General features: G+C 46.9%; 1 protein-coding gene across 4 annotated transcripts in view; it reads left to right on the top strand.

The window, feature by feature from the left end:
• The first annotated feature begins 17,184 nt into the window (after positions 1-17,184).
• The window catches only part of ACO1 (aconitase 1), a 72,494-nt gene continuing 67,081 nt past the window's right edge, over positions 17,185-22,597 (top strand). For 2 of the 4 annotated variants that reach the window (XM_080668767.1, XM_080668770.1), the window contains exon 1: positions 17,185-17,322. The gene's annotated coding sequence lies outside the window, so the exon portion shown is untranslated. The remainder of the gene's footprint in view (positions 17,323-22,597) is intronic. The other 2 variants (XM_080668768.1, XM_080668769.1) reach the window with 2 other exon arrangements.

The following is a 22,597-nucleotide window of genomic DNA, read 5'->3' as shown; positions in this document are numbered from 1 at the left end:
AATTAACATTGTTAAAAAGACCATATTACCTAAAGCAATATACAGATTTACCGGTAATGCAACCCCCATCAAAAGCCCAATGACCTTTTTTCATGGAAATAGAAAAAAAAATCCTCAAATTCATATAGAACCAAAGACATACAACAGAATAGCCAAAGCAATCCTCAGAAAAAGAGCAAAGCTGTAGTATCACACTCCCAACTTCCAACTATACAAAGCCAGAATATCCAAAACAGTCTTGTATTGTCAGAAAGAGACACAGACCAATGGAACAGAATTGAGAGCCCAGAGATAAACCCACACATACTAGTATATGGGCAACCAATTTTCAATACAACAGAGAAAAGTATCTTCAATAAATGATGCTGGGAAAACCGGAAAGCCATATGAATGAAACGAGACTGATACCTGATACCATACACAAAAATTAACTCAAATTGAATTACAGATTTGAATTTAAGACTTGAAACAATAAAATACATAAAAGAAAACATATGCCCTAGCCGTTTTGGCTCAATGGATAGAGCATTGGCCTTTGGATCAAAGGGTCCCGGGTTCGATTCCAGCCAATGGCACGTACCTTGGTTGCAGGGTCCTCACTGGTTGGGCTCCTGCAGGAGGCAACAAATCGATGTGTTTCTCTCACATCGATGTTTCTCTGTCTTTCCTTCTCTCTTCTACTCTCTCTAAAAAATCAATGGAAAAATATCCTCCAGTGAGGACCAAAAGTTTCAATCCTCATCTCATGGTTGGCTGCTCTGGCAAACAGCCCCCATCCCAAGGTGCTTTCCAAAATCTCCTTCATTTAACAAAGATACCTTGATGGTACTTCATGATTCTCTTAGTACTCAGGAAATTCCAAGGGTTTTAGGAGCTTTGTGTCAGAAAAGGGAGGAAAACCAAATACGCATTTCCTATTACCAATCACAATATCACAACTTTGAAATAATGAAAAGAATTTACATAATCATTAATAAAATTAAAGTTTACAAACATATAAAAACTCTCTCCACTGACATTGTTTCTACAAATACCAGCCCAACAGCAGTGAGTGTCCAGATCACGTCTCTAAATACTGTTTACCACTAAGTTGAACCAGAACTCCTGTTATGAAATGGCAGGTATAGGTCTGGGGAAGAACATGTACAAAGTGAGTGAAGAACCTCTTGTTATACCAGAAAGCAAAGAAGCTATTAAGGACAGCTGGGCTATCTCAAAAGGAACCAAGAGCCAACCTGAAGAGACTCCATTAGAACATTTTCACTTGACTTATAATTGATGAGTCCAGGCAATGATCATCAGCACCTGGTCACATCACACCACACAAAAATGGCAACCAGATATTAGGTACCTCCTGGTAAAAGCAGACATCATCTACAAAGTATTCTTGTGCAAAACATGGAAACATAATCAAGCTTCAAGTAAAACGTGGAAACATAATCAAGCTTCAAGATATATGTATTGTCCCAGCCAGTTTGGCTCAGTGATTGAGCATCGACCTATGAACCAGAAAATCATGGTTCAATTCCTGGTTGTGGGCTCAATGCCCAATAAGGAGCATGCAAGAGGCAGCCAATCAATGATTCTCTCTCATCATTGATGTTTCTATCTCTCTCTCCCTCTCCCTCACTCAAATCAATAATATATATATATATATATATATATATATATATATATATATGTGTGTGTGTGTGTGTATATATATATATATATATATATATATATATATATTATTTTTTTTTTTTAAAGATACATGTACTGTACCTGAAAACAAAACCAGCAGCAGGCATTCAACGGGTGGAGTCAGACGCGACCTTGGTATAGCAACCTCAGTACTTAAGTTCTGGCTAATAAGGAATTCAGAGACAAGACTCAAACTATATAAGAGAATGTTTATTTAGAAAGTCACAGAACTAGAAGTGAGCTGAAATGGTCTCAGTGTTATCTGTGGAAGTGGGATGTCCACCAGTAGAAATGGGAGATCCCTTTCCCCACTGGGTGCTGGGGATCGGATTCTTATGATACCTTGAGAAAAAGAATTTTCTAAGACTAGAATGGGATAAGGAGTGATTTTTATTTGCATGGAGTCATAACCCTCTGTCTCAAAAGTCCCATTTCCCTTACACCAGTCCTGGAAAAGGCTCAGCTGGAGATTCAGCAGAGCTAAAAGCAAAGCCAGTGTCCAGAGTTGCAGTTCCATGGAGGAGCTGGGTCCAATGCAGCATCAGGCTAGTTTCAATCCATTAGTCCATTGTGTGGGGTCCACAGGGCCATGAGCAAAGTGGGCAAATGCAGGGGAGTGAGCCCCCTGCAATAAGAGAGCTAGGAGTGCGGGCAAGAAGAGTGCAATAGAGGGAACCCCTTTGTTCAGATGCTTAAATATAAAATCGCCCTGTGCTTGCAGTGACCACACCTACATGCCTCCTCTGGCCAATGCCCTGTTCCCAAGTATGACTGACAGGCAAGCACCCTCCATATGTCACCTAGACTTTTCTAGGCGTGCATCTATTCTTTCTTTGTCTAGTTCCCAACATGGGCACACACCCGCCCCCACAGGGAGCAATTTGATTTTTAAGGGGCCAGTTAGAGAATGAGTTATTAACAGTGAATTTTTTGTATTTCTTATGGTTCTAGGGGCCTCATATACAGTATATAAATATATATAGTGACATATTTATGCATTTCAGTTCTCTATTATATGTTTTGAAACTTTATTTGCTATTTTTTCATATCACTTCATATTATTATTATTTTTTAACCATTTCTTAGTAATTTATTCCACAGTACTTCAACTGTCCTTTCCTTCTTTTATTTTTCTCTTTTACGGATGCCATGTTCTTTGGAAGCTTGTTTAAACCAAGTTAATGGCCTTGTAGGCTTCCTCCACATGAATAGGAGTTCACTTTGTGAATAATAAGAATTCTATGTCAGGGGGTGGGGGGCGGCTGGGATCAGGATTTGAGAGACGCTTATGTGGGGCATGGCCAAGACACCGGTCTAGTCCCTTCCCCCAGGATCTGCAGGGAACAGACCTGGAGAGTGTTAAACTGCAGCTTCCTGGCACAAATGGCATGCCCATATTATCCAGCCCTCCCTTCACTCCTTTCCTGGTAATTACTTAATCACTGGGTATAATACAATGGTATCATCAGAAAACAGGTTCAGAGGCAAAAGAAGGGGCCCTTGAGCTTAGGAGGGAAAAGGATAAAGGTCACGTGCCTGGGGGAAAAGGACAGGGTGGGGAAAAGCGTGCAGTGCTCCCAGGAATAAGAGGCACTGGGTACTTGTCTTGAGGATATTCCTCTGGAGGTCTCAGGGGAGGATCCCAATAGATAATTCATCACCATTCCAGGCATGTCCTTTCAGGGTCAAGGTCTCTGTTGATTGGCTGGCACCAGGGCAGGGGGTCATTAGTCATTGCAGCTGGTCCCGATGTCAGCCAGGACATTGCTCATCTGGTTTTGCTGCTTTTCTGGGCCGGAAGCTAAACACACTTAGATGTTATCCTTAGGGGTGAATGCTGAAGGGATGGTCATGCAAGGGCCCATGAGGAGTTGCATGAGGCCACTTTTCGGCCCCTTGTACCTCCTACAGGGGGTCTACCCCAAGATTGGCAACATGACAGGGGAGGTAAGGTCAGGGGAGGGCCCGAGCAGAATGACCAGCGATACGAAAGGTCAGGGCCTCTAAACTGAATGACCAGTGATATGCTGGGGGAGGAAAGGTCACCCTGGGGTCAAGGTCCTTGTTTTCCCAGTTTTGCCCAATGTTCACCCTGGTGACCTTCTGTACCTGGCCCATCGTCCTACTCTGCTCATGTTTGTCTCCCTGCCTACCACATATCTATTTTGCAAGAACAGAGGAACATATTGTGACATCATGGAAATGCAATTAACAATACAGGTGTTGGGACATTATGGAACAAACAATTATTTCCCCAACAAATAAACTGCAAGAAAAAAATAGAGTGTACAGATCTGTAAATTAACAGCAAAAAGGTTATGGGCCTAAATTAAACAAACAAATTGTAAGACAACTGGAGAAATTTGAACACAGATGTGATATTTTATGACATTTGGGAATTATTTTTAACTTTCTTAATATGAAAATGATATTGTGGTTATATTTTTAAAACAAAATATATGATACATGAAATTGTATAAACTTGGGTATTTTCTTTGAAATTATCAGGTGTGGGGAAGAACTGAGTGAGGATATAGAAGAAATAATATTGTCCAAGACTTTATAATTGCAGAGTCTGGGTCATGAGTCCCAGGGGGGTTTATTATAGAATTCTTTTTCCTTTTTTATATGTTTATATTTTCATAATGAAAAGCCCACTTTTAAAAGTCAAAATCATCTGAGTTAGTGTTTTTGGATGTAATTATTTGATAACTTTTCCTATTACTTATGTTATTATTGCACTAGCCAAAATTCCATTTCTTCTAGAGCCAACTTTTGTTAATTATATGTAACTAGAGGCCCAGTGCACGAAATCGTGTGTGGCTATGGTCCCTACGCCTAGCCTGCGATCAGGGCCATCTTCTGCCCGCTCGCCTGTCCCCAGTCCTGTCCCCACCGCCACCCACCCTGGTTCCCTGTTCTCCATCCAGCAATCAGAACTTGTGGATAGGAGGCGGGGGAGAGGGGCCAAGAGGTGGTCAATGCAGCTCATAGCGACTGTTCGAGCAGTTGTTCTGGTCGTTACACTGTTATGGTCACTGGGCTTTTATTATATAGGATGCTGTGAAGAAACAATGTATTCATCAGACTTTTTCTTAGATAAAAAATAAATAAGTCCACTATCTATAGAATATTAGCAAACATGACTGTGGGAAAAACAATGCCTGATAAAATAAAAATTTTAAAATGAGAAATTTCTTGGCTATATCTGAAAGGAAATGAGAAGAAAGAGAGAGAGGGAGAGAGAGAGAAAGGGTGAGAAAGAGAAATATGGCTGCTGGCTATGCTATGTAATGAAACCATTCCCCATTACTCTTGAATTGAACAGAAATCATCCATATGAAATAAAAGGCTTGCTAATTCTATATAATAAAAGGCTAATATGCAAATCAACTGAACAGCAGAACGATGGGTCGCTATGATGCGCACTGACTACCAGGGGCAGATGCTTAATGCAGGAGCTGCCCCTGGTGGTCAGTGTGCTCCCACAGGGGGAGTGCCACTCAGCCAGAAGTCAGGCTCACAGCTGCCGAGTGCAGTGGTGGTGGCGGGAGCCCCTCCTGCCTCCATGGCAGCGCTAAGGATGTCCAACTGCCAGCTTAGGCCCACTATCGGACATCCCCCAAGGGCTCCTGGACTGCGAGATGGTTCAGGCCAGGCTGAGGGACCCCACAACTGCACAAATTTCATGCACCAGGCCTCTAGTTATACTAGTAGATAACATCTAGTGAGCATTTACAATAAGCTTTGCTAAGCACTGTATACACATTAGCTCATTCACTCTTCATCACAACTGTATGAGGTAAGAATCATTACCACTGTTTTCAAATGAGGAAACTGAGGCACCGAAAGGTGAAATATTTTTCCCATGTGACACAACCACAGCAGTAAAACGTGGAGTCAGGGCTAAAACCCAGGATGGAAGGCAAATGTCTTCAGGAACTTCATTCTTCAGCCTTTATACTGCAGGGCAGAGTTCAGAAAACTGTCCACAGGCCCAGCACAGCCAGGAGCCTATTTTAGTACCTTGTTCCAGTGTGGGGTGTGTGATGGCTGTTCTGCTTGGGGTTGTGGGGCTTACGGGGGTCCAGGGCCTGCTAGGCAGCCAGCGCCGCACAGCCAGCACTGCAGGACCAGGCCGCGCTGCTGGCTGTGTATCCAGGCGACAGAAGGGCCAGCTTTGCCCGCCGGTAGCTGTCAGATCCTCGGTGGGTGTCAGCTGTGGATGTCAGCTGCCTGCAGCGGGAGAAAGACCAGGAAGCCGCCCTGGCCTTGGAGGACAATGAGGAGGAGGAAGGAAAGGTGGTGCCCCCTGCGGAGCCTTTGCCCATGGGGAACCGGTGCGAATGCACAGCAAATGCCAGGGATGTGTACCTGTTCAGCACCTCGTCCCTCAGGGCAGCCTTCTATAACCTCAGCCCCACTTTTATTCTTGAGAGCTAAGAAAAGTTGTTACATTTTTAAAAGGTTGTAAAAAAGCATATGCTCCAACAAAACTTTAAAAAGCTGACCGGACGGTGCTCTAGTACCTTGCTAGAGTTTCCACGCGGAAAATGGAAAAGGGGAGCACATTGACGCCTACTTTGAGTTGCTGGAAGTTAAGGTCAGCCACAGGATGCGGGAGCATGGATGCTATGAAAAAGATGAACAAGTCACAGAATCTCGAAGCATGAGAAGGTCTTTGGATTGTCACAAGAAAATAGAAGAAGCATTTGAACCAAAATCAACCGAATCTCTGAGAGGTGAAAGCTACAGCAGATGTTGCTTGGATGGATGGATGGATGGATGGATGGATGAATGGATGGAAGACAGGTATTTGTCAGACTATTTGGTTTGGGTCAGGCACAGGCACCCAGGCAGTGTCACTGGGTGGCTCTAGCCGCCTTTTCCATTCACGGCATAACCTAAGACCTCTCAAGCCACAGAGATGCATATGCATTTGTAAGTCACCATGAAACAAGGTTGTGCTGGTCCATGTGTTTGCACCTGTTTAATGGGGGTCCTAGTTGGGAACTGCTATTGATGGCATCAGACAGAGCAGAATAATTCGGGTTCAGGCCACTGATGGTCGGGTGCAGTTCCTACTTGACAAGTGGCAGTGTTGGGTCTAGGCAACAAAGAGATTGCTAACTGTACATCTGGGGTAAGGTGTTCCCACCACAGGTGCCAGGGTTGTTAGTCTATCAGCCTACAGTCTTCCCAGCTGGACCAGATAGCAGGCCAGACAGCTATGTCATTGACAATATCCCAAGAATCAGTAAAAACATATATGCGTTTCATCATAGGGAGTATTGGCCAGAGTGATAAGAATGGCCTTGTGCCCACTGAGTGGACAGCCGCAGCAGTTTTCAGGGTGGCATCCCAGTAGGCACTGAGAGGTTTCAGCTCACTGAACTATCATTAACCAGGCCCAGGCGCTAAGGTGAACCTCTGTGAATGGGGCCCTATTGAGCCAGTGGCTTTATTGCAGGCGGCATAATGCAAATAAAGTTTCCCCTTTAGCTGCCACTTTTTCATATATACTGAGATGCTGCTGGGACCAGGCCACTGCATGCTTGAATATTCAATTTCCATTTGACAAGGGAGGTATATTGAGCCTTTTCCTTATTAGTTATCAAGTCTAAGTTGACACACCCCAAAACGGGGACATCAGACTGCAGTGCAGAGCTGGGTAAAGAGGTGTAGTTGGTGCCTAATTCCAGAAGGTGGCGGTGTTGTATTAGAAAATTGCCTCTGCGTTTTACAACATTACTAAAGCTCTGATTTTCATTTCTTCTCAGATTTTACTTATTTTCCCTAAACCGCTGGGAAGAGGGCCGAGGTTACCTCTCTACATGCCATAGTCCCTGAATGCAAGAAAACCTTCTGGACTTCACGAGCATTCACAGTACAAACACGTACAACGTAAGTATCGGTCATATATTCGGCGCTGACAGTCACAATGATACTGACTCTACCCAAAAGGTCCTCCCTACAAGGTCACTTTAACTTTCCTTTACCAGACACATCAGTTTCAATGTGGACCCGCCCCCCACAGCAGGGTGCTGAACCTCGGCATCAGAGACATTTGGGGCTGGATAACTATTTGCTCGTGGAAACATTCTGTTTACTCTAAAATGTTTAGCAGCATTCCTACTTCTACCCAATAAATGCCAGTAGTACACACATACACCCTCCAGTTGGGACAATTCAGGATGGATCCAGACATTGTCAAATGAGGGGGTTGGAGGGATTAAATTGGCCTGATTGAGAACCACTGCCTTTTGGGATCATGGACCAATGGACCAAGAAGTCTAACAGGCATATTAAGGGCTACAGCTGCTGAAAGTCCAGAAAGTAGAAGGGAAGATGATAGGCTGTGGAGGATGGCCTTTCTTTTTACATTCAATATTACTTCAATATAGCTTCAGGTGTACTGCACAGTGATCAGACAATTATACATTTCACAGAGTGTTCCCCTCCCTTGATCTTTCCAGTACCCACCTGGCACCACACACAGCTATTACAACATTATTGAATATACTAGGGGCCCCAGTGCACAAATTCGTGCACCTTGAAAGAAACTGTGGGCCCCTAATCAGTTTGGCTCAGTGGGTAGAGCATCGGCCTGCGGACTGAAGGGTCCCAGGTTTGATTCCGGTCAGGGGCATGTACCTTGGTTGCGGGCACATCCCCAGTAGGGGGTGTGCAGGAGGCAGCTGATCGATGTTTCTCTCTCATCAATGTTTCTAACTCTCTATCCCTCTCCCTTCCTTTCTAAAAAAAAAAAAAAAAAAAAAAAAAAAAAAAAAATCAATAAAATATATTTAAAAACCCTAGCCAGCTTGGCTCAGTGGATAGAGCATCAGCCTGCGGACTGAAGGGTCCCAGGTTCAATTCCAGCCAAGGGCACATGCCTGGGTTGTGGGCTTGATCCCCAGTTGAGGGTGTACAGGAGGCAGCCAATTAATGATTCTCTCTCATCATTGATGTTCCTATCTCTCTCTCCTTCTCCCTTCCTGAAATCAATAAAGAAATATGTTAAAAATATATAATTTTTTTAAAAAAAGAAAGAAAAGAAACTGTGGGCCGTGAGGCTGCAGTAGGCATAGGGGCAGGTCTCAGCCCATCCTCCCCGCCCTGGCCTGGCCCCTCCCGCTTTCCCTCTTTCCTCCTCACCACCCCCGTACCCCCCTCCCCATCCCTGTCCCCTGTCTGCCAGCAGCCCCACTGTGACTGCGCAGGTCCGCTTGCACCTGCTGGTTGCTGCCGCCCCAATCACCCCTTAGGAGCAGGGGGAGGTAGAGAAGCCCTCAGGGGCGATCAGGGCAGGCAGCCTCCGCTCACACCCACTGATGGCACCGAGTGATCGGGACCAGCGCCAGGCACCGGCAGCAGGTGTGAGCACCAGGCAGGACTGCAGCGCATGGGAGCAAATAATTTTCAGTAACCACCTGAGGCTTGCCCTGATGACAGCAACTGGCACTCTACCTTGATCTGACACCCCCACTCACCTGCTCCATCATCCCGCCTCAGCCAATGCCCGCCATGTTCCGCACACACCCCCTGGTAGTCAGCGCATGTCATAGCGACCGGTTGTTCAGTTGTTCACTTGTTCCCTTTGTTCTGCCATTCGGTCTATTTGCATATTAGCCTTTTATTATATAGGATTCCCTATACTGTACTTTACACACTGTGACTATTTTGTAATTATCAATTTGTACTCCTTAATCCTTTCACTTACTTCACCCAGTACCTTAACCCCCCAGGCAACCATCAGTCTGTTCTCTGTATCTATGAGTCTGTTTCAATTTTGTTTGTTTGTCTTTTTGTTTTGTCGATGGTTTCCTTTGCTATACACAAACTTTTTATAGAGGTAATTTGATATAGATTCATTGGTTTATTTTTTCTTTTGTTTCTCTTGCCCAAGGAGATATATCAGGAAAAAAAATATCACTAAGAGAAATGTCAGAGATTTCACTGCCTGTTTTTGGTTTTTTTTCTAGGAGTTTTATGGTTTCAAGTCTTGTATTTAAATCTTTAATCCATTTTTTGTATGTGGTGTAAGAAAGTGGTCTAGTTTCTCATTTGTGTTTATGTGTATCTGTCCAATGTCCCAACTGCAATTATTGAACAGACTACACCATTGTATATTCTTGCCTCCTTTTCAAATATGAATTGCTCATAGAGTTGTGTGTTTACTTCTGGGATCTCTATTTTGTTCCTTTGATCCATATGTCTGTTTTTATGCCAGTATCATGCTATTTTGATTACTATAGCCTTGTAGTACAGGTTGATATCAAGTAGCATGATGCCTCCAACTTTGTTCTTTCTCAAGATTGATGTGACAATTCAGGGTCATTTGTGGTTCCATATAAATTTTTGGATTATTCTAGTTCTGTGAAATATGCCATTGGTATTTTGATAGAAAGTGCATCAAGTATAAAAGTTGCTTTGGGTAATATGGACATTTTAATTATGTTAATTCTGCCTACTTGCTGGGGCTGACCGGCAGACCCTGAATGACAGATGAATGATTGACACATGTTTCTGTGAAAGAGAAGCTAAGGGACTACTTGGCTATAGCCACCAAGTAGCCCTGTTTGCCTGCCTCCTTAGGCTTTTATTGTAACAACAGCTTGAACTAAAATTAACTATTAGATACTATCAGCAGGGTAAGCATCCTTGAGAAAACACCTGCATCCACAGTGTCTTTCAAACAGGGATGTTTCGAAGTCTAAACATAAAGATTCTAGCATAACCCTCTGGGGGCTCAGACTTGTTTGGAAAAGTCAAGGCAGGTTCTGCCGCCTTCGGCAAGGTCCCCCAGAGGCCTCTGACCTTTCAGAGAATCCTCCTTACAGACTTTCCAACCAAGTCCCATGCTTCTCCACACCTACCCATTAACATGGTATATTAGTCCAGGACATGAGATTTCACTCTACAAAAGCTAACAATTTAACCTGTTACCATTTCATGGATGTTGGCAGAAGACATAAGATTCTTGGGTCAGAGATAAAGTGCTTTATTACTCATACACAACCAGTAGCATGAACATAATGTTGCATCCGTTCACAATAGGTACAACAGGTAGAGGCCCAGGTGGGTGCTATGCTTATAGTGAGTTTACCTTGGAGCTGAAGGAAAAAAAGCTCAGTGAATCCACTGCTTTCACAGTAAATGGAAGACAGGTCCCAGAATGAAGGACAAAGAGACTAAAGCGTGGGAAAGAGTCAAGAGAGCATATGAGACACAGATGCTATAGGGAGACTTTAAAAATTACACTAATATGCGAAAGCAGTCTCTTCATAAACTGGGGATGGAAATGAGCCCAGTAAGTGACAAATGTGCTATCTGTTTAAACTCTCATTTGTCAATGTTATCAAGTCATTGTCTGAAAAAAAAAAAAAAAAAAAAACTAGTGAGGAGCAGCAGCCTCTGAACAATGACATCACGGCATCCCAGGATGAGGAGCATTTGCCTGTGCACCTACAGGGCAGGGCTGCACTCTGCTGTGCTGTTATCAAGGAGAAGACATCCGCAATAAATGAATAAGGAATCCTAGACTCCATGACAGGCCAGAGTTTCCTCCCAGAACTTGCAAGTTCCTCTTCTTTCGTGCAGAGGCAAGTAATGTGTAACCTTAGGGTATACGGTGATTTCACTTCAATAAAATCACATGTGGTTGCAGAGAGGTTAAAAACACAAGCTCTGGAGTTGGAACAGCCTTTGTTCAAACCCCAGCATCACCATTTATAAGTTAAGTGACCGGAAGCAAATTATGTGAAGCAAGTTCCGAATCTCATTTGTGAAGTGGCAACAGTGTCACCAGCCTCAAAAGGTTGTTGTGAAGATGTCATCAGACATTTAGTCACACTTGGCTTTTATTATTAGCCAAGGTCAAGGGAGTGGCACTTAATTGTTAAGAAAGTGGTCAAATGACCCTGGTTTCCCAGAAAGGCAGCTCAGGACTTTAGGCACTTGGACAGTAAAAAAGAGAGTACAAAATTAAGACTATTACAGGTGTGGAGGGGGTGGCAATTACATATTTTGGGGGGTCAATATGAGCCTAAGAACTACCTTTTCTTATAGCACTTTTTTTGAGGAGCAAAACATTTATTTCAAACTTCCTCGGGTATGAGGCAGACATCATTCAGTGAGGAGCTTTGGTATTCTAGAGTCCCTTTACACAAACATTTCAGGAAAGACTACCTCATACTTCATGTATTGCCAAAAAGATATCTCCCTCTGTGTTATGAAAATACTGCACAGCACACAGGCCAACAGAGAGCAATAAAGGAGGGGGCAGAAGAAACTGGCTGTAAGTCAGTCAACAAACCAGTATTTAGCACCTACTATGTGCCAGGTTCCTGTTAGGGGTGAACAAACTGACATGGTCATGCTCTCATGGAGCGTGTATTTCCTGGTGCTGATCTTGGACATGCTAGAGCAGAGTCACCTACAGCACTTGTATTCCTCTGACTCAGTGCAATCCTGCCTGGCCAAATGAATCAGGGGTTCTAGGAGGTGGGGGACACAGGAGGCTGTATTTTCATGTTTTTTAAATCTGCCTCCAAGTATATGTTTTTATTGATCTGGGAGAGAGAGAGAGAGAGAAACATCCACTGGTTGCCTCACAATTGCACCCCAACCGGGGGTCGAACCCGAAACCTGGGTATGGAATTGAAACCGTGACCTTTCTCTAAGGCACAATGCTCCAACCGACTGAGACACACTGGCCAGGGCAAAGAGGCTATATTTTCAAACATATTTTTTATTGATGTCAGAGAGAGGAAGGAAGAGGGAGAGAGAGATAGAAACATCAATGATGAGAGGGAATCATTGATCAGCTGCTTCCTGCATGCCTCCTACTGGGGATCAAGCCTGCAACACGGACATGTGCCCTGACTGGGAATTGAACTGGTGACCTCCTGGTTCATGGGTCGATGCTCAACCACTGAGCTACACCGGCCAGAGAAGGAGGCTGTATTTTTAATAGGTGCCCCCTGGTGATTCTACGAAACACCCAGTCTGGGACCCACCACTGGTGTCTCTCAAAGGGTGGTCAGCCTCTCAAACGTGGTCTTTGTAAGAGTGCAGCATGGGATGTATGTTTCCAGGGCACCAAGAGGTTTGGGAACTGTTCCTCTCCAGCCGTGGGCAAACTACGGCCCGCGGGCCGGATCTGGCTTGTTCGGCTGTTCTATCCAGCCCGCGGAGCCGAAAGAGCGGAGGGTTCTCTTGCTCTCCCCTCCGCTCCTTTACTTTGAATTTATATTAGTTCACACAAACACTCCATCCATGCTTTTGTTCCGGCCCTCCAGTCCAGTTTAAGAACCCATTGTGGCCCTCAAGTCAAAAAGTTTGCCCACCCCTGCTCTAGACGGCCTTTCTCTTACATCACTTCCTTTCCATTAAGTAATATGTCTGAACGTGCATGATAAACTGCAAAGCTGTGGAGGGCAGATGGTTCCATGACGTGACCGCTGCTGGGACCCTCCAGCTGGACCTGGACCAAACAGAGATTGCTTACCAAGACCCCCCTAGACACTGTGTGATTGTAAACGATGTTCATTCTGACATACATCACCCATCGCCTGCCTCTGTCTATGCGCTGGTTCCTAGAACAGGCCATTATCCTAACCTGGCCCAGCCTGTGAAGCAATTTCCTGTACCTGGTAGCAGTCACAGACTAGTATCTCCGATGATCTCCATCCCCGTTCACCTGGTGTAATTCCCTGGCACCTGTCGAGCAGTGTGGAGTATCCACTTTGTCTTGCAGCTGCTCAAGATGCACCTGCTACATATGTTTCCCTTAATTGGCCCGCTACTTGCCAGACTCGAGTGGCCCACCTCTCTCTTCAGTCTTTTCCTGGCCTCCACTGACAGAGGCAGCTTTTCAGTCTCAGGGCTTTTCCCTGGGTCTGTGTGTAAAAACAAAAGCATGAAACAAAGTTAGCTGGGGCCAGTGTTTTGGATCCTTCTATAAACTGAGTCAGTCTCATTTACATAAGTAACTGAAGTCAGTTGGAGTGCAATGAGACATTCCTGGGATTGTAACGGGTCTCTGGCCAAATGCTCATGGTTCTTCCTACAGTAGCTGGAGCTCCTGGTGGTAAGGCAGCTAGAAAGAGCAATGCTGGTACCTCCTCCTGCCACTGGGCACAGATCTGTGGTGCATGAGCAGTCACCTCTCCCTGGTGGCTTCCTCTCAGAAGGTCCACGAAGCATATGCACTCCTCTGGGCCACATGCAGAATCTTTCATTATGACAGGAATATTTCTCAGGCAGACCCTGCATGAGCATATTAATATGACTCTGAACCCCTTAGACGTTTAGCTTTCTTAGCACACCGTGAGATCCCAGTTCAAAAGTGGTGTTCAGAACCAGGAAACAACTGCAGGGCTAGGAGGGACGGACAGGTAGTTAGAGGAGATATCGAAGTCCCACTTCACACGGGAAGGATGCCAGGTGCCTTTGGAAAATCTTGTTGCAGCCGATGCCCCACAAATGGCTGGAAATAAAGAGCATAGAGATCTGAAGGGAGTTAAGATCAAAGAAGGCGATGTAGCAGTTCAGTGACAGTGGCAGGAAGTTTGCCTTGGAGAGATGAAGAAAGCCCCTCCGTCTATGAAGTCACAGGAAAAGGGAGAGTACAGAGTGCAGTGAAGGAGCCGAAGGAAAAGTAAGCCAGGAGAACAGTGGGCTCTAAGGCCAACAGGAGGTTAACATTTCAAAGAAAGACTAGTCACTGGTATCAAATACCACAGAGCAGTCAGCAAGGCAGGCACAGAAGAGAGGCCATTGGAATCGCATGCAGTATGCAGGCCACTGGGACAGTCCCGAGGGCAGCAGGGTGGAATGATGTGGGAACGATTCCTTATGGTTTTGCCAGAGTGTTTCCTAATACATCTCAATTCCCTTTATAGTTCTGATCTAATTACTTCCTGTCAAGGATTACCAGTTATCATATTATATGTCTGTTATTATTAACATTAAGACATCTTGCTTTCTGAAGGGCTGCCTCCATAAGAATCAAAATTTAGCTGGAAAATGTTCTCTCCCTACCTCCCCGCCTCACCCTCCTGCTGTCCCCCTGCTCTCCCTGACTTCTACGGAGGGGGCTCTAGCATTATTTTTTCTGGGTTAGTCCTGAACCTCTGGCATACAGTGGACACTCAAGGAAAGTTTGTTCAATTAATGTTAATGGAAGGAATTTAGAAACTGGGTGAGAAGTCTTCTCCGATATAGGAAATATCACCTTTCGAAATTAAATATAATTCTTTATGTTGAAAAATTAAATGTAACTAGGGGATAACTGTACTCTGTGGTGTAGCATGATGAAAACCGTGTGGCCTTCAGAGTCAGATAGGCCTGAGGGCTGTATCCCGGCTATGGGACATTTCATATTTGCAAAATGGGGTGCTATTCCTCACTGCATAGGGCAGTCGGAAGAGTCGAAGCACATAACCTGTAAAGCTCCAACCATAGGGCTCTGCAGACTCCGAGCATAGTAACTGGTAGCAGTTGGCATTAGTATTAGCTATTATTCATCTTATCGCTGATTTATTCAGATACTCAAGACAGAAAACTACATTGTCTATGCGTGTTCGCCTGGAACTAATCCCATCTAATAAAGGAGTAATATGCTAATTAACCATATCTCCACTACACCCACAAGCCACACCCACCAGCCAATCAGGAGTGAGTATGCAAATTAACCCAACCAAGATGGCTGCAGCCACGGAGAGAGCAGGAGGCTTGGGTTTCCCAGGCAATGGAGGAAGCCAAGCTTTCCGCCTGCCCTGGCCTGCCTTGGCCTCCGCTCCAGGCTACAAAGTTTCAATTGTAGAAGATAAATAAATCCCAGATCCCAGGGTCTCCACTTGGGCCACTGGGGGGCGTGGCCAGCCTGCAAACCACCACAGGCCCCTCGCCCAGGCCACCCCACACTCCAAGGGAACCCCCACCCTGATCTGGGACACCCTTCAGGGCAAACCAGGCGGCCCCCACCTGTGCACCAGGCCTCTATCCTATCTAATCCTGTCTAATAAAAGAATAATATGCAAATTGACTGTCATTCCAACACACAAGATGGCTGCCCCCATGTGGTCAAAGATGACTGCCCCTATGTAGACACAAGATGACTGCCACAAGATGGCCAGCAGGGGAGGGAAGTTGGGAAGGACCAGGCCTGCAAGGGAGGGCAGTTGTGGGTGATCAGGCCAGCAGGGAAGGGAAGTTGGGAGGGACCAGGCCAGCAAGGAAGGGAAGTTGGGGGCAATCAAGCCTGCAGGGGAGGGCAGTTAGGAGTGACCAGGCCAGCAGAGGAGGGAAGTTGGGGGCAACCGGGCCTGTAGGGAAGGGCAGTTGAGGGGACCAGGCCTGCAGGGGAGGGCAGTTAGGGGTGACCAGGCCTGCAGGGGAAGGCAGTTAGGGGTGACCAGGCCTGCAGGGGAGGGTAGTTAGGGGCAAACAGGCTGGCAGGGGAGCAGTTAGTCATCAATCAGGCTGGCAGGGGAGTGATTAGGGGGTGATCAGGCTGGGAGGCAGAAGTGGTTAGGGGCAATCAGGAAGGCAGGCAGGCGAGCAGTTGGGAGCCAACAGTCCTGGATTGTGAGAGGGATGTCCGACTGCCCTTTTAGGCCCAGTCCTACCTGGACATTCCTTGAGGGGTCCCAGATTGGAGAGGGTGCAGGCTGGGCTGAGGGACACACACCCCCGTGCACGAATTTTGTGCACCGTGCCTCTAGTATAAAATAATATGGACAACTTTCCATCTAATTAGGCAGGAAAACCTCACCACTTTTCATCCAGAAGGATCTAATCATTTTGTTGGACTTACAATTGCCTGAGAGGGCAAAATTCCAACCAACATCCTGAAAGCAGGTCCGGTGGAGAAGGCCAGTGCCACTCTCAGCCACTTCTCCTGGGGCCCAGCCTGAGTTATAAAGTTTCCACACGTTTTTTAAAAAGTCACACCCAGAAACTTTGCGTTTGTAACCATGGAAACCTTGAAGTCTCCCTATCATTCAGCATGACCCCGAGGCCCACTTGGCATGCTTGGCAAGGAATTAAGGCGTGTGGGTGAGAGAGAGGCGGAGTGGGGTGGGGGACGGGGGAGGAGCGAGAAGATCACACCTACCCAGCAGCCAAATAATGGAGCCTTAGGGTGGCCTTGCAGCCAAATCTTTTTTAAAAGCTGCATTTCTGCCGCCCCCCCACCCCCTCGCCTGCCCCCCTTGGCTCACTTCCCAGCGCAAGCCTAGCAGTCGCCCTCCAGGCCCCAAAGTGACTAAAGTCGCCCTGGGCGCAGGCCCTGGGCACGCACGAGTGGACCCGGGCCCCAGGGACAGTGGGTCCCCAGCTGCGGCTGCCTATCAGCTACCCACTCCCAGGGCCAAGTCCCTCCCGCGGGGCGGGGCGGGGAGCCGGGCAGACTCCGGCCCGCCCCTCCGGCCCCGCTCGGACCACCCGGCCGCGCTCTGGCCCCGCCCCTACCCCGCCCCCTGGCGGCCGGCCGGGTGGCGCGGGGAGGGGCCCGGGGGAGGTGGCAACGGGTGGACCTGTGCAGCTCGCGGAAGCGCTCCCCGCAGGGCCCTGGAACGGTCCTGGAGCAGCGTGAGTCCGCCTGGCCCCCAAGCCCTCGGTGCAGCCCCGGTGAGTACCAACCGGGCCGGCCCGACGTTGCCAGCGGGAGCGCGGCCGCCCTGTCCCGGAGGAGCCGCGCGAGCTTCTTTCGCGGCGTCCGGGCCACGTTCCCGAGCGCGACTCGGAGCTGGGCGGCCCAGGGCGGGGAGAGTCCGAGAGGCCGCGGGGAGAATCGGGGACTAGTCCTCCTTGGAGACTAACCTCCTCACCTTGTCCCCAGCCCGTGCCGCGCGGGGAGCAGGGGTCGGGGCTGGAATGGCTCTCCTCGCCCCCGGTGCCTGGGTGCCTGGGTGTGCGTGCCGCCGGGGAATCCTCGCCGCGGTGCGGGCCTGGCTGGCGAGCCCTCCCCAGGCTACGCCGGCCGAGCTGGCAGTCCTGACTCCAAGGAGGGTGTGCGGGCCTCCCGGGTAGGCCTCGCCGGGCCCGGACTGGCCGGACCGGGAAATCCTCACTGGGTGCCGGCCGATCGGCAGTCCACACCAAAATGCAAGAGGAAAATGGGCGAGGGGAAAGCACCCCTCGGTGGAAGATGGAAGGGCTGGCACAGAGCACATCCTGATAGATTCAGAGACCAGGAGGGAGCATGGGCTGCCTTCCTAAGTCAGCCAGCACGTAGAATGGCATGTCTTCCTTCCTGCACCGTGCAGAACTCCTGGGGGTAAGGGCCGTGGGGCACAGCTTATGGGACAGCAGTTCTCAAACTTTTGGGGAGACTCAAAACCCCCTTTACACTGTTAAATACTAGTATGAGTGTACTAAGGAGCTTTTGTTTATATGGGTTATATCTTTCGATATTTACCATCTAGAACAGAAATTTTTACTTTATTTTAAAATAATAGTGGTCCCGTTATAGTTAGCCTAACATGTTTTTTGAAAGTAGCCATGTTGTCCAAAACAGAATGTTACTGAGAAGAGTGGCATGTTACATTTTTGCAAATCTCTTTTATGTCAGGTTTCATAGTAGGCAGCTGGATTCTTCTATCCGCTTCTGCATTCAGTCTGTTGCAATATCATGTGTCATGTAGCCTTGGAAAACTTCCCTGTGTGTACTCCTGAAAACGTGAGAGTGAAAAAGCAAATAGCCTCTTGGTGTTATTACAAAACTGGTGTTGACCTTGTGGATTCCTAGACTGCCCGGTTCCGCACCACACTCTGAGAACCACTGGTGTGGGAAATGCTTCCGAGGCTTCAATCATTGGCCCGGCTTCTTGTTTGCGATCCTTCCTCTGAATGCAATGCACGCCAGCCCATGCCATGGGCAGCATTAACTTCTGCTATTTGCCACCAAGTGCTGGGGCCCCACATCAGCGATGATGAGCCCTGCTGGCCTCCTGAAGACTCAGCAAGGCCCACAGGTGGCTCAAAACTTGGCCTTTGAGTATGGGAGGCAACTGATCGATGGTTCTCTCTCTCTCTTTCTCCCCCCCCCTCCTCCTTTCTCTCTAAAAGTCAATAAAAGCATATCGTTGGATGAGGATTAAAAAAAGAAAACAAAAAGAAAAACTCTCATTATATGTTATACACTGTAAATGTACATTGTGTGTATGTATGTGTATGTGGGCATTTGTGTGTCTATATATGTACCTAAGTCATATGGGTGTATGCTTACATATTCCATCTATTTTAAATTGCCTTATAGATGTTTGGGAGACAGTTACCGAACTATGAAAGTTATAGTGAGTGTGGAATGGGTGGAAGAAGACAATGGACTTTTACTTGGTTGTTTCTGTGCCTGCAGAGTGAGCTGTCTGCATCCAGATGGCAGCAGTCTGGGTCAGACAGGACCTGGGGTCCAGAGAAGAGCCCACCGGGAGCTTGTGTCGAGTGTGCAGGGGTCTGTGTGACTGTTATCAGAAGTTCTTTCTGAAAGAACAGGAATGCTCACGTGCTTTTGTCTTTCCTTTCTCCGTGTTCATTTCTGTTTGCCGTTGCATGGCCTTGAGTTTGTTGGAAACTCACTCCCCAGTCTCGGTGCTCTTGCACTTTCCACTTGCAGAGGTGTGTCCCTGAGTGGCCCTTCCTGCATCCTTCCTGGTGCGTGGTAGGTGGGACCCCTCTCTGGGTTACTTCCTCCACGTCAAATTCGGTCAGCACAAGTTCAGGTAGAAGTTCCATACATCATAGACAAGTAGTTCTCTAAGTCTGTCCTTCCTTCCGCTCCTGCATCCACAGGGCCTCTGTGCTCCATGCTGCAGCCTCCCCTTTGGAAATGTTGCAGGCACACCACGTGTTGCATCTGTAGTTACACTCTCCACAGATGGGAGCAGCCAGTGGATTCACCTCTGAGCGCCTGCTCTGTTCTTGGTATAAAGATATTTATTGACCTTCTTACCTTGCCCCAGCCCGTGCCCAGCTCTGCACTGGATACTGGAAAAAGTAGGAGCAAAAACAGATGTGGGCCCCGTCTTACCAGAGCTTCCTGTCTGGTGGTCCTTTAGGGAACTACTGGTTCATAGAGACAGAGTGTCCACATGAACCATGGTCCCGTGTGAAGAACAGTACCCCTTCCAGGTGTGTGCCTCAGAGCAGGTGCTGAGAAAGCCAGGCCCCGAACGGTGAAGATACTAATAAAACCAACGTTTATGGCCACGCGCCTAGCCAAGAACTTCCTTTGCCTTCCTTCCTCCACTCTTTTATGGAGGAAGTCACCCGCTATGAGGCAGCCAGACTGGACTAGTGACTGAGACCAGGCTGGAGCTCATTTCCTCGTCTCAGTCACTAGCCCAGTCCCGGTCAAGGCCCTTTCTCTCTCGGGCCTCAGTCCCCTCGCCTTTGAAGTGAGGGCTTGGGCCATTGGTGTCCCAGGTTGGGACCCTGCAGATTCTGGAGGAGCCAGTGTTTTGCTGGAGCTGGTTGGCACTAGTGTTTGTATGCATTTCTTCCAGTTCCGTTCCAGTGGCATCACATGTTTTAGCGTGCAGTATGCCATCATCTGTGTATTTACACCAGGGAAATCTGCTCTAAAGCCAGCGCTCCCCCACTCTGCAAGTTGTTAAAGGTTTACCAGCTCACGGTTGCTGTGTCAGAGCCGGGTGATTTTCCTCTGTATTTTAATAGAAACCAGACTCTTTAGCCAGGACAAAAACACTGGACATGGGGTGCATGGTTCAAGTTCTCCAAATTTTTGATAGGGAAAAAATAGTGTGGGTTCACTATATTCTAGAATACGGGTCAGCAGACTTTTCTGTAAAGGGTCAGATAGCATTTTACACTTTGTGGGCTCCCCTGTCTCTGTTGCAACTATTCAGCTCTGCTGTTGTAGTGTGAAAACAGCCAGAGACAATATGTGAATGAATGGCCACAGCTGAGTTCCAATAAAACTTTATTTATAAAAACAGGTGCTAAGCTTCAGTTTGCTGACCCCTGTGCTAGAATGCCGAAACAGGAGCCATGCTTCAAGGGGGTATTTTTATGAAAAAGGAAATTCTTTAGGACTTTATGCATGGATACTAGGGACTTGATATTCCAAGATAGACATGGCTAGAGTGACAACTGCAAAGGACTTGGAATCAAAGAAGAATCCACAATAGGTTATTTAAAGGGAGGCCAAGTATGTTCAAGTTTTGAGGACACAGCCATGGGTGGAGGAGGGAAGGGGGTGTCTTTGTTCCCAACTGTCTCTCTGGAGCCATCTTGGACATGCTGGGATGGTGGGACCTGCAGTGTAGTCCAGTGTGAGTTTTGGGTGTTCATTGGCTGGAGCATCATCCTGTACACCAAAAGGTTACAGGGGTTCGATTCCCAGCCAGGGCACATACCTAGGATGTGAGTTCGATCCCCATTCAGGACGCATGCGTATGGGAGTCAACTGATGGATGTTTCTCTCTCTCTCTCTCTTTCTCTCTCCCCCACTTCCTTTCTCTCTAAAAGTCAATAAAAGCATATCCTCGGGTGAGGATTAAAAAAGAAAACAAAAAGAAAAACTCTCGTTATATGTACATATGTTAGACACTGTAAATGTACATTGTGTGTATGTATGTGTATATGGGCATTTGTGTGTCTATATATGTACCTAAGTCATGGATGTGTGCTTACATATTCCATCTATTTAAAATTGTCTTATAGATGTTTGGGAGACAGATATACCGAACTATGAAAGTTATAGTGAGTGTGGAATGGGTGGAAGAAGACAGTGGGCTTTTACTTGTTGCATTTGGTGATACCATATGTCTGCCTGCCCTGCAGCATTCGTGTATTGCTTTTACAGCCTGAAAACAAAACTAAAAACGAAAATCCCAACAACCTGTATTTTAAAAAAGAAGATAATTATTTCTCTAGTAAAAATGTTACTGCAGCCTCCTCTCCCCTGATAAAGAAAATCATGTTAATTGTCACATCATGGTTCTGAACAAGTGTGTATGGTACGGGTATATATTAATGCAAAATAATCTTGAGAGACAGCCCTCTCAGATCGGAATATTTCGTTAAACAGCAATGTTAGATTTAAGCCCCTGATCAAAGTGTTCTTTACTGAACTATCGCGCAGCCTTCACAATGGTGTTGTAAAATGCTATTTCACGGAGTAGCCAGAAGTACAGTTTAATGAAAAAACGTATTACCCAAGAATATTTCCCTGTGATCCTGTTTTTCAGGGAGGGGAAGCATGTGCCTGTATGTGTGGGTGTGCACACGCATGGACTGAGGCAAAGGCTCTGCCACTCACCGAGGGCTTTTCTTTGCATTCTGGAGTACAGCTGGCTTTAAATTGTCTTCACTTTTCTTATCAATATTTTCTAGCTAGTATTAAAAAAGTATTAAATTTGATATGACAAGTATTAAATTGGACATGACCAAAAATACGCCCTATAGTTACTTGTACACCTAGTAGGAGAACAACCCGGTAGCCTTCATTTGTCTTAGACAGACTTACCACCCCTTTCTCCCAGTGGGAAGTGGGGAACAAGGGCTGAGTGACAGGCGTGGGGAACCAAAAACAGACCCGCTGCCAGGCCGCCGTCACGTTGTGCTGTTAACTTCCCCGTGGAGTGGGCTCCAACCTCGGCCCACCCTCTCCCTCCAGCTGACCCAGAAGTTGGGAAGTTCTTCATAAACACCATCATCTGAGAAGCCATCAGCTGACCATCTCCCTAGGTCGCCTGGCCTTTCTTTCTTGGCCATTTTTAATGGAAAATGTCAGACATAAGAAGTGGAGAGTTGCCAAAACCGGTTTGGCTCAGTGGATAGAGCGTTGGCCTGCGGACTGAAAGGTCCCGGGTTCGATTCCGGTCAAGGGCATGTACCTTGGTTGCGGGCACATCCTCAGTGGGAGGTGTGCAGGAGGCAG

The sequence above is a fragment of the Plecotus auritus genome (genome assembly GCF_963455305.1).
Source record: "Plecotus auritus genome assembly, chromosome: 5".
Taxonomy (NCBI): Eukaryota; Metazoa; Chordata; class Mammalia; order Chiroptera; family Vespertilionidae; genus Plecotus; species Plecotus auritus.
The sequence above is the reverse complement of the archived record's forward strand: the minus strand, read 5'-3'. Positions and strand labels throughout refer to the sequence as shown.